The sequence below is a fragment of the Haliotis rubra genome, unplaced genomic scaffold, assembly GCF_003918875.1.
Source record: "Haliotis rubra isolate DU_JTF1 unplaced genomic scaffold, ASM391887v1 Scf443, whole genome shotgun sequence".
NCBI lineage: Eukaryota > Metazoa > Mollusca > Gastropoda > Lepetellida > Haliotidae > Haliotis > Haliotis rubra.
In genome coordinates, this window is record NW_025767128.1 from 595,131 (window position 1) to 609,264 (window position 14,134).

Here is a 14,134-nt window from a genome sequence, read left to right on the forward strand (position 1 = left end):
AAAAACACTGGTTCATTGTGTCTGGGCACTGTGACCCACACCAGACCAGGTCGACATTCACAGATGGTTATGTTGGTGGTGTATCTGACTGGCATATAGTCTATCAAATCTTATACTTCACAACACATCTCTCCCATCTACTGTTACATATATACATGATGCATGATTCATTTCGGGCGGTGGGGTAGCCTAGTGGTTAAAGCGTTGGCTCGTCACGCCGAAGACCCGGGTTCGAATCCCCACATGGGTACAATGTGTGAAGCCCATTTCTGGTGTCCTCCGCCGTGATATTGCTGGAATATTGCTAAAAGCGGCGTAAAACCAAACTCAGTCAGTCAGTCATGATTCATTTCATCTGGCTTCACTAGCCTCTATCTGTCCATATTGGTTTTGTCTTCACGCCATATATTCTAACAATCACAGTGCAGAACTAATGAATTAACCCAAAAAATCGTTTCCTTATCAAATATCAGTGTCACTAACCCATTCCCATGCTACCCTGGGTCCACATGTACAAAAGATATATAAGCGCTTTAAAGATGTCATTTCAACAAAGACTGCGATACTCGTAACGCTCAGATTGTGTTGTGGGATTTGGCCCTGGCAGCCCTAGTCTGTCTCACATTCCCTGAACCACATTATTTTCCCTACTGCCAGCCCTCCCTGCAATGCCAAAACCCTAAATGAAGCAAGTCTATGGCTAAATTTCCCCAGGTTCAGCTGAATCTCCCAACTCACTGGGGCTCCGTTTCAATTTAAATTGGTTTATTTGTTACTTTCAAGATGATCTATATTCAGAGACTAAGCGTTAGTGATGCATGTGGTCTCACCTTAGGCAAGCGAGTTTGTTCAAAATTGCCTCTGTCACAGAGCAGAAAATGGGTACCCGGCTGGATAAAGTCATGTGACTATAACCTTCTAGCCCCAAACAGGCAGCTTGGGTTATCCGGGGTAATAATATTCAGATTTTGATTAAGCGCCGCGAGCAATCACGTGACGTTTGGAGACTGTGCGCTATAGAAGATGACGTATTATTATAATACTTAGTGTGTGGCAGTTTCAATGGTCATTGTTAAGTTATGATTAAATTAATTATATTTGCGTTTAAATGTAATGTCATTCAGTTTCAGTCTGTAACAAGAACATGTTGTGCGGTAGGATTCAATTGTAAACATTTCATAGTAACCATTTAAATGTTTCATGTTTGAACTGCATGTGCCATATTTGCCGTTTCCAGGGAAACATCGATATGTGTCATCCCAGCACTAAGTTTTTCTTCTTACTAAACTATATACGGAACAACACTATGACAAAGTGATTTACACACCAATAAGAAATATGCTCATTCGTACAATATTCCGACTATATCATGATCATGTGTCAGTGAATCACTATGAAATAATGATGACACCAGGTGACAAAGTTAAGAGTATCCTGTCCCACTGTGAAAAATTGCTCGACATAAAAGAACAGTCAAACGAAACCGTGAAGATTGTTTATTTACTGTGAAGTGAAAAGCGAACAATCTACATTTACGAATATCGGTGTAATGGGTCAGTCAGATGTCCATAAATAATGCCTATAAAGTGTTTTACCGATCATAAAAACGCAACATTTTTCATAAGCCGGTGACCTAATATAAGAAGAAATAAACCATTAAGAAAAGTAAGGGATATTCCATTTTGCGAGCTTACCACTAGCCAATGCCAATGCATATGAGAAAAAGTGAATATAAGGATGAAACATTTCCAAAGGAATGGAATAAATTGTCACATTTTCCCTTAATTTCTCTTCATCATCTGTTTCCTCCTTGACTTCATCATTTACATGTTATCAGTCTTGTAAATCCAATATCCCATACCTTTTTTAAATGGTATATAACCTGTCGTTTCTTCATGTCATATTCAGAGTAACTTATCTTATTATAACACGACTCACTTTGTCTGCAGTGAACTATATCAGTTTTTGTGTTGGCCTTCAACATTTGTCTGTCCATACATTTAATACTTCATCATACTTCATCACAGTTCATCTCACCTTTATTTGGATGTCCCTGGCATCACCATGTTTTGGAGCACGGTAGCTGCGAAAGCTTGACATTTTTTGAAGAAATGAGAAAAACACAAATTCCTCTCCAGCAAATCTCCTCTCCGCACACTAGTGGTATCTGTCACAGAACATCCACGTCAATGGTTAAATATAACGCCTTGCCCTCTTGAACTGATTTATGACACTCTCATATTTGAAGTACTGTTATCATATTTACAACTTTCGATGATATGTCGTGGTAACTTCACTACGGGGTTTTAAGTGAGTCTGAGATTATAACGTCACAAGGTCACTTGAAACGTGACCTCCTATCCCAAGGCAATGCAGCGAAAGAGTACGTGACATGCAATACAATGTAGGCATGCCATAGGCAAATTAACCCTGCACTTCATTGTTATTAAAAGAAAACGTGCCTATAACCCTGACATCAAGATATAAACAGTGGCGAATTCCTAGTGTTAATATCTTGACACAAAAGTAACATTTGTTATATTTGGGATTACACTTTCTTAGTAAAGTACAGATTCTAGTACTTTTGGGTTGAGTCGCATCTGGGATTCGAACCCACACCCTCAGAATCAGGCAACTATTCGGCAGCACACAAAGTCGCGGGGGCTGAGCGGATTAGGCGGCCGACTTGAGGGTGTGGGTTCGAATCCCGGATGGGACTCAACGAAAGGTGCTTCCCAAATATCACAAATGTTACATTTAACCACTTTCTAAATGGCATTGTGTAACCTTCACACAAAAGTTGATATTTCACATCGTCATATCGTTCTTGTTTTAAAGTCAACATTTCAACATTTTCTTTGGATTAAATTATTGATGGCCGAAATATGCTTGACTTTAAAGCATTTTCATTCTTAAACAGAAGCTATTAGCAACATAAGTGTAAATCACAAATGGGTCCCTTGTCAGGTTCAGGTCAGCTCATTAATTCTGTAATAACTTTTAAAAACGTCGGCAAACAAAACTCCCATACCAATGTTAGGTTGTAATTTAAAGAAATTGTCCAAGAATCCCAATTCGATAAAACTACACGGAAAAATCCTTCATATAACAATAGAACATTCGTATTGGGCGTAGCGTGACTAGGAGACAGTACAGGCAGAATAGAATCGCGTTTGTTCTTATTTTGTGCTTATGGGACGCGAACACTTTACCCTTGCCACTAAGATATATTAATGGGATGGTGGATTCTGTGTTTCACCAATCTGATATTCATCACATTCACCACCTGTTACTTCGACACTGTATGTTACCTTGAACGCACATACATTATTGATATCGACTTGTGTAAATATTACCCCTGCTACATCCATTCCGATAGTCTCAATGAATATTGATCGGTTCAGCTTTGTTAATAAGAAATATGCAATTTGTCACTGATAAAACTCAGTTTTTGTTAAAACATGCTTTTGAAAGCTGTTGTAATCACTTACAACCAGCATGAGGTCACATTAAGTGCAAATTAATACATCTTCTTTCAGCATGAATCGTAATATGAGACAGGTATGGGACAAGTGATTTATTGCATGTATTGCTTGTGTAACTTTAACCTTGCCTCTGAACATGTTGTTTGAGTGAATTGCACGCATATTGCCTGTCTGTACGCGAGATGATTTCGCTCCAAGTTGTGTCACTATCTCCCAACATCCGGTGTCCTGGGCAAATAACATGGGAGGTGCGTGTTCACCTTGCTTCAGCCACTGCATAACACTCGCACCACAAACATAATACTAGATACACGGCACTGTCATTAGAACTTCAGAAGGAGAGCATACAGTCTGAGTTCAAACAGGAACGCCCTTAGTTCAACAAGTTTGATGTTTTTCTTCACAATCTCCAATACAATTGACCTAGCACTTTGTAAATGAGCTGTACGCTGTTTTAAATGTGCATTCATTTTGATATCAAAAGGGCAGAGGATAAGGTTATGTTTGCAGACATGCATTTCAGCATTCGACGCTCATAATCAAAGCCGGTTATTTCGAAAGTGTTTTTATCGTGAAGTAAGGCAGCTATCTCCTCGAAGCAAATCAAGTCTTACATGGTTACATGTGTGTTTGAAACTCTCCCACTTTAGTGGTCTCATGTTCATCTTCGGTTGTCTCAAAGTTCAACGGTCGTTTTGTCATAACTCGGCAACGTCTGTTTCAATATTATGCCGCATTGCTGCTTCTCTCTTGAGTGTATGGGTGTTTCTGTATCTGTTGCACACTATCTATGTAGTTGTCATTGAACATTTTCTTGTTCTCGTATGAAACGTTGCCAATGGTTACCGTATTTATGTCTGAATGTCACAGTTTTACATAGTAACCTCGAAGTGTAAAATGTTCCCGTATCTATCGGACACAAGCTATATTTATTGTTATCACATGTTCCTTTTGTTATGGTGTATCTATTTCATATTTCAACACTGGAATCGATTCTGGTCACTGAGACCATTCTCTATCATTTCAGCCTCGGAGAAGCATTCATAATGGATTTCGCAAAACAATATCTACATCTTCCACTACTTACATCCGTGAGGACCCATGTGAAATATATTTTATCTTTTCAGTAACCCTAGCTTGTCAAAAGAGGCAATTGATGGTCAGTCACTTTGACTTGTTTATTGCATGTCATCATATCCTGTTTGCACAGATAGGTGCTCATGATGTCAATCTCTGGATTGTCTAACCCAGACTCGATTATTTATATCCCGTCGTCAAACACTTACATATTGTTGAGTGTGGCATCAAATAAAACAATAAATACATAGAAACATAGAAACATAGAAACATACCCACGATTTGCTTCTTGGCGAATACATTCAACCCGTGAAGATTCCGGAGCAGATTCCTGCATCTGATGGGATGAATAATGAGGATTGTATAGATTCAGTAGGTGTAGTGATATCGTGTTTCCATCACTTCGATAGAATGGATTTTTGTGGCCCCAGATAATCCGGTTGTAAACGTCCCGAGACTTTTTCATCTGGGTCTTCTTCACATATGTGGGATATGCAGTACATATTGTCGTGAACATCTGGCTATATCACGTTTTGGTAATAGCCAATATTCCAAACGTAACTGTACGGTCGGTACAGGCGGAATCGTACATTGGTTTCAGCTGATATTTCGTATGACTATGGATGATATTGCCGAGTTTTGCTACGAATGTTTACCTCCAGGTTTATTCATTTAGAGCATACAGCTTGAAATTACAAGTCATTATCCTCATGCATGTGTACATTGCTTTCATCGTGATATCGTGTACCCGTATACACTTGGTGAAGCTAAAGTCTTCTTGAGCAACGGCATTCCAAGCCTTGCTCCAAGGCTGTACTGAATGCTGAGCCCATGGATGTATAGTACTTATATCCTAGCAGTAAGTCTAGATAGGTGGACGGCACAGGACCCCAGTCTGTTATTTCTTGTACATGTTTTTAGGAATTATCATTAAAACGTTTTATCTTAGAGACTTGTGCAAGTCTACGGCATTCCCTATCATCACATTTATGTACTACATGATCTTAACATAACATGCATCAATATACCTCAATGGGAGTCACAGCTCCTCAGTTCCGATTATTTATGTAACTATTTAATTATTCTTGAATCTTGTTTGAATTATATCGCATTAACTAGTGTCCGCCAATGTCTTCGCTTTCCTTTTATCCAAATACACTAAGGATTCGGTTGCAGAAACAGCTTTATCATGTTTATAGAAGCCTTCAGATATAGAACTAGGGCACAAGGCTGATCTGGAGCGCAAGGAGCGCGTAATTAAATCTGAGATCCCATTTATATTCCTGTGAAGTGAATGTGGATCAGGCTGAAAAGGACTTGATAAGCTATTCCAAATATTTACAAGTTGCTGTGAATCTTGACCACCTCTGAACCACAGACTGATTAGAATGTCTGGACTTGTAAACCCGAACTGGTCGAGGAATAGTTTTGGGTTGAAAAAATGGCCGCCATGTTGTCTCTGTTCGGAAGAAATGCTTTGAAAGAGATATGAATGTGGTATTAATCGGTTTGTGTATCATATTTATGTTTGTCTAGGAACGAGGCCAGCCGAGTTTGTTTTGATTCTGTATTTCCGGTACGTTACATTGACCTTTGGTCAAAGCTCTTTACACGTTGTTCCACATTTGAAGATTTCCCAGAATGCATTTGTTACCTTGTACTCTAAAGGAAAATGAAGAATTTATGTATTGTACATTATGTTTTACGTCTATTCCGTTTTAATACACACACACACACACACACACACACACACACACACACACACACACACACACACACACACACACACACTCCTCGCCCCTATATCATACCAGAAGACGCAGAGAAAATCATGTTTGTTTAGTTCATACTGTAAGCGTAACAAGCGGTGTATTTAGCGGTGTTCAGTAACCCATGCTTGTCGTAAGAGGGATCTAACGGGATCGGGCGGTGAGGCTCGCTGACTTGGTTGAAACATTGCCTAGAACGATACTCATGCTGTTGATCACTTGACTGTCTGGTCCAGACTTGATTATTCACAGACCGCCGCCATATAGCTGAAATACTGCTGAGTGTGGCGTAAAACTAAACTCACTCACATACAGCTTACACTGTACTCGAACTTGAATCATGTCTGAACAAAATGATTCCTCTGTTAGCCATTTTTGCAAATTTGGAAACTTACATATTTCTGTATGGGCATGGAAACAAATAGTCGTTTAAGAAAAACAGACAAAACCACCCGTTTATATTGGCATGTACAATGTTGGTTGGTTTGTTGTCTAACGCCGCGATACTCCAGCTCTGTGGCAGCGGTCTGTAGATAAAGTCTGGTCCAGACAATCCAGTGATCAACAGCATGAGCATCGATCTACGCAATTGGGCATGTACAATGAACAAACATACAACTCATTTTTTTATCAACTCAAATAGAATTCAAAATGATTCCCCTTTATACCCCTCGGCAATCCCATTTATATATATATAATATATAGCCTATGTGAAGTGAATACATTCTTATGAAATTGGTGCTAATTCGTATCTTTCATTAATATGATAATCGTTGACTTGAACGTACACAATCAACATGAACTATTCATATTACCGGCCGCGGGTTATGTAAGCAAATGACTAAAATAAAATTTAAGCAGCATGTTTATGAATGAAATATAATTTGGGCCACCTGTTCATTAAAATTATTTACCGGGCAATAACTGGCTGAGGTATAACCAACTGAATCTACCAACATCTTTATTACTGTTTTCACTTTTTAGCAATTACTTATTGTATATTTCTGTGATGCCATGACAGTACATTCTGAACGAGTATGAGACCACGAAATTAACCCTATTGGAACAAAGACGAAATATCCTATGACATGTGAATCCAAACCTTCCCATGCATTAAAATTTAAATATAAAGGATCCTTTTTAAATGTTTTGCAACAGTAATTGTGAATATGCCAGAAACTCATCAATGTGATGTCGGAGTCATTCTGTAGTTTTATTATGCACATAAATGAAGGTTTTCTTTCATCCCTCCTCCATGAGACTCACAGCTGCGCGAGGATCAACGTCGCATACAAAACTGATGTCTGAAAACATTTTTTGACGACATGCTTGCTGAACGAAAATAGAAGGATATTGTCTGAAGCTAGTTTTGTTTTTGTCCTGCTTTAATGTTGAACAGAAAGCTGAAAACGACATAATTACACATTAAAAGTTTTGTCAATGTGAGTTGTGTGCTTTTGTTTAGAAGACTTCCCTGGTATGTCTTTGGAATGCACGTTTGTTAAAGTATTATCAAAATAGCTCAGTTTTATGACTGCCTGTACATATCACTGGTAAGGAAGGCCCCAAGTGACGCAAGTTTCGGGACGTTTTCGACTTTCATCAAACCCAATCTTGACATGAGTGAGCAAGGGAGATGGTTTATCGCGGCTTTGAAGGGTACTCCAGTATTTCAGTGGCGGAGGTCGGTAAAAAGTCTAGTTTGGAACAAACAATCCAGTGACTAATATCATGAGCACCCCTTCGAGTTCATTTCTACTCTGAAGAGTTAGGGGAGGGGGTGGTCTTGAAGATTGTACATTAACAAAAACATTTTTCGGACTTTGAACAGCCAAGGCGGATCATTTCCTGTATCCCAGAGAAAATTCAGAGAGTTCATCAATGGCCTGTGGGAACGAGGAACAGTTTCCAATGCCGGTTTCGGATATCAGCAGGCCTTGGCGTAGTAGTAGATTTGGACTGTATAATTACTATTCTCAGGCAGTCAGATGTATTGAAATGCATCAGTTGTGAACATCTGGTCAATGCCATTCGTTGCATTTAGTTGCATGTACAATAAATTGCTTTTATCGATTTTCAACAGTTTGTTTTGCTTCATTAAATAAGTTTACTTGTTCCAGTTTCTTATCCTTTGTGACAGGATCTTTTATGTCGCCTTCAAGGAGTTAATAGTTTCATTTAGACTGTTTTGTTTTGACGTAATGTCATTCATTTCCATGAGGAAATGTTATTTCTCACTCGGTTCTATTTACGCTGTTTCTTTCCTTGTATCAGTCTCAACCGAGAGTGGCAGAAATAATGTCATTTAGTTCATCAACTTAATTCTGTAGTAGTAGTAATAGCAGTAGTAGTAGTAGTCGTCGTGGTAGTAGTAGTAGTAGTCAGGCGACACGTTCGAAAACCGGTTTCAGGATTTATGGTGCAGAAATAGCCAGAATGATATACACGTCCGGATGTCCAGATTAACAAGGTTTCACTATTCCAAGTATCCATGAAGAACCTGACTGCACACACTGCACTGAACATACAAATGTACACCCACCTGAATGTACTGTTATAACACTTCTACCTGTAACCAGGGAGAATCATCGAGAATACACCAGAAATACATACTAATTGGCTTCTGATCGGGTTAAACCAATACCCACGTATGTTCTTCTTTATTTAAAAAATACAAGGTTACTTCTTTGTAAACCACACTGCACGGTATATGTTTGCACATATATATCTTTAAATAAATACAAACCTTAGACCAACGTTTTTTCATGCGCTTTGATTCAATTAACGTCATGCGTATGAGTAGAAATAACATTTTCCCATGTAAGGATGGGACTTTTAGTAAATAAGCAGGGTAATGGCTTGGTCTTTGGCTGAGACCACACTGCTTATCCAAACAAGCTTGAGTCAGACCGCCACTCGAACGTGCCTTGGCCGGGGACACGGGAATTGTGAGTGAGGCACATATAGAAAATTTGAGATGTTTTTACTCCAAACACACCACGTAATTAGAAGCTGACGCCTTCTAACGCGGGTTCCCGCGTTTTCTCGAAGATAGGGATGAGTTCGAGAGATGTGATTCTTTAGGATTCATGAACAGTTGTTCATGAACGTCCTGTTTACGAACATGTCTAGATGCACACGTGACGTGTTGATGATGTTGAGAATAAATGGCCGTTAGTAACATTAACATATACTACTCGAATGAAGTGAAGGAACACCCAATTCTATCATGTTATTGACATCAAATGAATCAATCGCGTGCTTTGTTTTCTTTCATTAATGTATACTACTCACACTTTGCTAAGGATCACAAAAATTCACAACTTTACTTAAACGTAGATTTATATTTTGAAATTGTATCCATTAAAAACTGGAAAAATAATGATATGGTAACCTCGGCCCTCTTTAGGCAAACAGTCACTTTAATCTAACCTTATGCACTTGATACATCAGGCCCCGATTTCTCGAAACAAACTTAAGTCTGAGTTTTTTACTCAAATTTGAGAAAATGCATTTCCCAGAATGAACTGAATTCGATATTAAACTCAAACGTAGTAGACAATTTGAGTTTGGTGGATAGATTACTGAAGTTGTTTGGGCTTTTTATTTATAAGATGCAGTTGAGTTAAAACTTCAGCTGTTTCAAATTGTCAAACTCAGTTTGAAATTTGAGTAAAAACTTAAGTTTGTTTCGACAAATCGGGGCCAGTAACCATAAAAAAGGTTTTCATGGCACCAATCAACCATTTTGCATATCATGGAACGAGTCATTGACAAGTACACAACACCTGCAAATAGCAGGTATGGGATCCACAAGATGACATGACATACTGAAACCTAGGATCCATGCTTACAATAAGCTTAGACATTTAAACCAAATTTGACCCCACATAATAGTTTTCTGTTGAATCCATGATTTGAGCAAAGTGTGAATAGTATATATACAGAAGATAACTCCGATACATTCAAGGTTGACGTGGTTTCGCAGGTGTTTGTGACTTGTGCCACGGTGTGTATGTGTGTGTGTGTGTGTGTGTGTGAACTTGGGGAGGTTACAGTCACCCATCCGTGCACACCTGCAACTGGTATTGTCACTAGTGAATCAGAAATATGTATAGCCGGTACTGTACTGACCTTTCCAGACAGACTGGGATCGTGGAAAGGTTGTTTCCCTATACTAGGTGGAACTCCAACAATCTGGAATGGTGTACACCTAGAACTGGCACTACGCACTGTGCTCATCCATGTGATGGAGGATCATCGACGTATACAGAATTCGCACCAAATTCTTTACATGTTTCAACAAAACCCCTTAACAGATTCGAACCCTTATTGTTTAAATGACGCACCTGAACCTCTTGGCTACCGGCTACCCTTTAACTTGAGAATCACAGGCAAACAAAATCACCAGTTTAGTACAGGTTTCTTTTTTTACTGTTACTTCGTTTCTGATGTCCCCCGTCGTGATATTGCTAGAATATTACTAAAAACGGCGAAAATTAAACTCACTCACTCACCCTCCTGGGGCCATGGTGATTCCAGTTATGATGACGTCGCCGACAACACGTCGTAAGAGTGAGTGGGTATAGTTTTATGCCGTTTTAAGCAATATTCCAGCAATATCACGGCGGGGACACCCTGAAATGGGCTTCACACATTGTACCCATGTGGGGAATCGAACCCGGGTCTTCGGCGTGAAGAGCGAACGCCTTAACCACTAGGCTACGCCACCGCCCTTCACGTCGTAAGAGGCGAATTAAAGGACTGGATTGCAAAACCTCGGTGACGTGGCTTAATTGTATGCCATTGTACCCTTTCAATGCAAGGCCTGGATCCTTGCTCGTGATATCAACCACTGGGTTATCTAACCTAACATGGATCTATTACAGGTTGCTGTTATACAGCTGCAATATTGCTGCGATATACACCAAACAAGCTATGACACCTGTACTGTATAATAACATGATGTCGAAACAAACATACAGGAACAACAAAATGGGTCTCCAAAACGCAGCTCCAAAGAAATGTGCTTCCCATATGACCTTATGGGGACATTCGGGGATAGGTGTTTTCGCGCTAAAAATGGTCTTTGTGTACTCTGCATTGTTGAAATCTTATACTGGGGCTCTTCAAATGGGCAGATGTCGCATGGAAAGTGGATTACATTGTATTCACACACACTTTGATCAAATAAGAGGATTATAACTGGCCTCGTTACTTAAGGCACTTTGTTCCTCATTAGCTGGATGTATAACCACATGAGACAACGGAACTAATGGAGTACAACATCATATTTCTAGATAAGAGTATGCGAACGAGCAATGAGTGTTTCAAGGTTGTATCTTTAATAATATTATATTACAGTGAACATGCTACAGCTTGCGTTAGAATTGATCTTCAGCAACCCATTGCTTGTCTTAAGAGGCGACTAGAGGATCGGGTGGTCAGGCTCGCCGACTTGGTTGACAGTATGACACATCGTATCCCATTTGCGTAGAACGCTGCTCATGCTGTTGATCACTGGGTAGTCTGGTCCAGACACGACTATTTACAGACCGCCGTCATTTAACTGGAATATTGCTGAGTGTGGTGTTAAACATCAACCTAACCAAAGCACACTACAGCTTGATTGACGTCATGTACATGTATTATGCATTTCATGGTCATATTGTGTCCATTTAAATAAAATTATGTGCCCGTTCTGATGTCTTGGTTCATTTCTGCATTGTGTTATGGCACCACCATGATATTGCTGGAATATTGCTCAAAGCGACGTAAAACTACCATAATACTCACTCACCTAATGTTATGCCGGAGATATAGGTAACCACTCGAAAAGATTTACCTGTCTTTTATCGATAGTCAGAGGTAAACGGCACAGTTAACCAATTGCATCATTGGCATGGGGTTCAAAGAAAGGGTAGTTTTTCTATTGAATTCATTTTTCGTGCCTGTTTTGTATTAACTATTCATGAGGTCTATTGAAGATTTAGCCTATTTACGAGCCAACGCTTTAACCACTAGTGTTTCCCGGCATGGGGTTTTAAAGAAAGGGTGATTTCTATTGAATTCATTTTTCGTGCCTGTTTTGTAGTAACTATTCATGAGGTCTATTGAAGATTTAGCTATTTATACCAGTGTTTAATTTCAGTGATGTGCGATCATTCATCTCACTCGTTCACTCACTCACTCACTCACTTCCTCACACACCTACCAGCTCACTCACATGAGATGTATCGTGCTACAACTATCAATAGTATTTCTAGTCTGACTTTGCAAAGGTTACATACAGTGTATGAAGCATTACCCAGTCTAATGAGGCTTTTGTTAAGCCGAATTCTCTACATAATACGCAATGTATGAAGCTAAGTCTGTGCTGTACAAGACTGGAATGAACACGACTTGACATACATTCTGTATGTATATTCAAGGCACAGATAGTAGATAAACGAGGTACCAATACGTCAGAACCAGTCTGACTCTGGGACAATACAAGTTTACAACATTGGCAATACGTCAACGCAGGTTGAACAGATGCTATACAGACCAGGTTAGTGTAACCCTAACCTTGTCTGCCGCAGGACATCAATTGGTTCATCTCAGGGAACAATGGAATCGATGGGCCCGTGACTCACATAGTCTGCGATGCCACTGGAGAGGAGGGATACGTGAGGCATAAAGAACACGTGGATTAAGAGCCACATTCATCGCGACGTGTGTCGATGACGTCATTTGGTCGTAAATAATTAAGACTCATACATATTTGAAGGACATGTGTGATATGTTGTACTTGAACACATGCATATAAATACCATTTAAGACACATGCATTTGAATTATATCTCCTTGAACAGGTTACGATGTCGTAATTGTCAAGTATATACCATTATAATTATCGTTGTGTTCATTAACAGCGCTGACGTAAACGATCTATCATATTAACGTGTGTTGGGTCACATCATGTTTGATACACGGATCTACCAACATCAACTCTGTATTGTAGGTATTATGGTGAATACCTCAGAGTATTTATCAGATTCCCCGTGAATCCAAAATTAGAAATTCTGACCGTCAGATATTAACTCGTTGCTCTGGATTTTTCTCACGGAATCAACTGACTTTTATGGCATTGTCAAAATATTTCTGTTCACAATTATCTGTTCTTCAGGACGTATGTCCTTCACATTCATAAGTAGGGAATGGTATTTTGTTTATGAATGGTATTCTTTTGTCATATATATCATAAAAGGCATTTTCCCATGATACGAATTATGTTAATTTAATCTAAAATACCTATCAGGGTGTGTTCTTCTGGAAAGTTTAAACGTTTTGATTACTTAAGATGTATCCGAAATGTTCATTATAATAGTAGAAGACTTGTACTACTTATATGATTAAGAATTAAATGGTTATCTACAATCTTATATCTGTTGTTCCTTCGAGCACCAACACGTTTCCAACCGTTGTCCTAATTGTACGTCATACATTGAATGGTTTTAGCACACAACGTTTAAACGGTTGTGAAGAATAAACAGACTGTAAACAGTGTGAATCATAAATCTATGCCCATTCACAATGAACGCGGTATACGTAAATATGGCCACCCGTGGTATAACTTATTCACAACATCGACCCTATTCACAACGAAATGTTTTCAGAATGAATCACCCAACAGACTTCGCTGTGTCATGGAATAAACTCTCGCACCTTAAAACTCTTCCTTCCCACAGATCGAAATTTTGATTCCATAAAATGTTAATCTGGAATACTTGAGATTTAAATCATACCACGTGACCTTGAAACA